Source organism: Xenopus laevis, chromosome 7S (assembly GCF_017654675.1).
Source record: "Xenopus laevis strain J_2021 chromosome 7S, Xenopus_laevis_v10.1, whole genome shotgun sequence".
NCBI classification, from domain to species: Eukaryota; Metazoa; Chordata; class Amphibia; order Anura; family Pipidae; genus Xenopus; species Xenopus laevis.
The window spans coordinates 61,959,785-61,962,683 of record NC_054384.1 but is presented as its reverse complement, the minus strand read 5'-3'; positions in this window follow the sequence as shown (position 1 = coordinate 61,962,683).

The window sequence follows — 2,899 nt, the reverse complement described above, 5'->3', positions numbered from 1 at the left end:
GGCAAGAAGCCCCCGCAAAGTCCCATTGATGGAAAAAAGACGTGCTAAAGAGGTTAGTTTGCCAAAGAACACATTGACTCACCTAAAGAGAAATGGTGCAACATTGTGTGTACTGATGAAAGCAAGATTGTTCTTTTTGGGTCTAAGGGCTGCAGACAGTTTGTCAGACGACCCCCAAAACTGATTTCAAGCCACAGTACACAGTGAAGTATGGTGGTGCAAGCATCATGATATGGGGATGTTTCTCATACTATGGTGTTAGGCCTATTTATCTCATTCCAGGGATCAAGGATCAGTTTCAATACATCAAAATACTTGGAGGTCATGTTGCCTTATTCCAAAGAGGAAATGCCCTTGAAATGGGTGTTTCAACAAGAAAATGACCCAAAACATACCAGTAAACAAGCAACATCTTGGTTCAAGGCCAACAAGATTGACGTTATGGAGTGGCCAGCCCAATAATCTTAATCCAATAAAAAACTTGTGGGGTACATCAAAAATGCTGTTTCTGAGGTGCTAGAAGTTGGTCGACTCCATGCAACAGAGATGTGCAGCAGTTCTCAGAAACAGTGGTTATACAACTAAATATTAGTTAAGTAATTCAAATGAAAGCAAAGTCTTGAAACATATTTTAGTATATACAGTGAATGTTTGAGTTTGTAAAGAGCTAATATTTTCATTTCTTCACTTTCTGTAAAGGGATAACACAAATTTGATAAATTTTTAAATGAATGTGCAGTGTTCCCAATGCATTTGCCTGTATGGAAGTTGTGAAAAGGAGTCAATTCAGGATGTGTTTTTTTTACTCTGATGCCAGACTTACAAAAATCCTGTAACTTCATCATTGACAACTGGTGCGATCTAACCCCCATGAAACAGGAAAACCCCTGTTCAAGATGAGCTTTGGTCCATTTCACCCATTGTTTTCTTCTAAATTAGCCAATGTGACAAAGCGTGAAAAATTAAAAGGTTACTGTTGGTATATATCACCCATTATATTCGCCTAAATTAGCCCATGTCCCTAAACTGTGAAAATTTGGCCTATACTTCACATAAAACACTGAATCAAAGCTAAAACAATGTAAAATAAGTTATTTTGGCCAGATTGGAAGGTGAGGCTCTGATAGCAGCAGGTATTGTTGTTAGACAAGTTCTTTTTGTTCCCTGGAACAAGCAGGGTCAGATTTACATAGCAGGCGTCCCTAGGCCCACTGTGGTTAGTTGCCCCACCCCCTTCCTTTAATTCAATCAAATTTTCATCATTGGGACCAGAGCAATGGGGATTGGTGCATGGGAAACTTAAACAACTATCATATCTGCTGCGCATTCTCAGTGTTTCTGAACCAATGTGGGTGTGGTTGGGCAGCATGCTGCCCCCTAAAATACTGCTGCCCTAGGCCCAGGCCTTGGTGGCCTCTCCACAAATCGGGTCCAGGGCACAAGTGGACACACTAAACAATAAAACTGAATTGTACTTTTAAGTTAAAGGGGTGTTAGAGAATGGCTAATTCTAATTGGCCTTCATTTTTTTTTTATAGTTTGTAAATGATTTGCCGTCTTCTTCTTTCCACCTTTCAAATGGGGGTCATGGACCCCATTGAAAAAAAGCTTTCAATTCAGACCTCTCCTATTGAACTTGTGGTCTCTCTTTCAAATTGCTGCTTAGTTGCTAGGGTAAATTGGACCCTAGCAACCAGATTGCTTCTGAAATTCCACAAATTTTCCCATGAAGTGAAATGGCACAGATTAGCCCATCACCAGAGGGGGGCCCAGGAGGTATAGGGGCCCCATAAGGTCCTAATACATATACAATTTTAATAAATATTGGTATAACAGGTCAATCTCTAGACATTTTGGTGGCCAGCAAATTTTTGTCGCAAGATTGTCTGAAATTGAGGAAAGTCACTGGAAAACGGGAGAATGCTTAAAGGAGAAGGAAACCCCCAGGGCGCTAAACCCCTCCCCCCCTCCCCTGTGCTGCCCCCCCTCCCTCCTCCCCCCTGGCCTACCTGTCCCCCTGGGCAAATGCCCCTAACTTTTTACTCACCCCTCTGCGCAGGTCCTGTCCACGGAGTACGCAGTCGCCATCTTCTCCCACGCGCGTCTTCTTCCTGCTCTGATCGGCGTTTTCTGGCGCATGCGCAGTAGGAACAGGTACCGGTACGGCTCTACTGCGCATGCGCCGAATGTCACGAAGTGAAATCGGAAAACTTTGTGACATTCGGCGCATGCGCAGTAGAGCCGTACCGGTACCTGTTCCTACTGCGCATGCGCCAGAAAACGCCGATCAGAGCAGGAAGAAGACGCGCGTGGGAGAAGATGGCGACTGCGTACTCCGTGGACAGGACCTGCGCAGAGGGGTGAGTAAAAAGTTAGGGGCATTTGCCCAGGGGGACAGGTAGGCCAGGGGGGAGGAGGGAGGGGGGGCAGCACAGGGGAGGGGGGGAGGGGTTTAGCGCCCTGGGGGTTTCCTTCTCCTTTAAGAGGGACAGGAGACTGGGGTACAGAGCCCAAAATCTGGTAACTTCAGACTTCTACACAAGTCTGTCCCATTGCATGCTTGGTATTGTAGTCTTACATTAAACTTGGCGAATTGTTAAACAAAAACTACAACATGCATTGGGAGACGCAGGCTTGGCACATTAGTGCAAGAAAAAACTTTGGCTGGTTTCCAAAGTACAAACTAGCCAAAAAGTAGCCCAAATCCGTACCATGGCTTGTTTGTACTTTCAAAACCGCCTGGGCTTTTAATTAGTAGACCAATTTGGCTGGACCGCCAACCTGACAAGCCTGAATGTAGCCTATCCAACCACTTGTTTCCCCCTATGCTGCCCGTCATGTAGCGTTTCCATGCACTTATATAGCTGACGTCTCGCGCGATGAGACGTGTGACGTATCA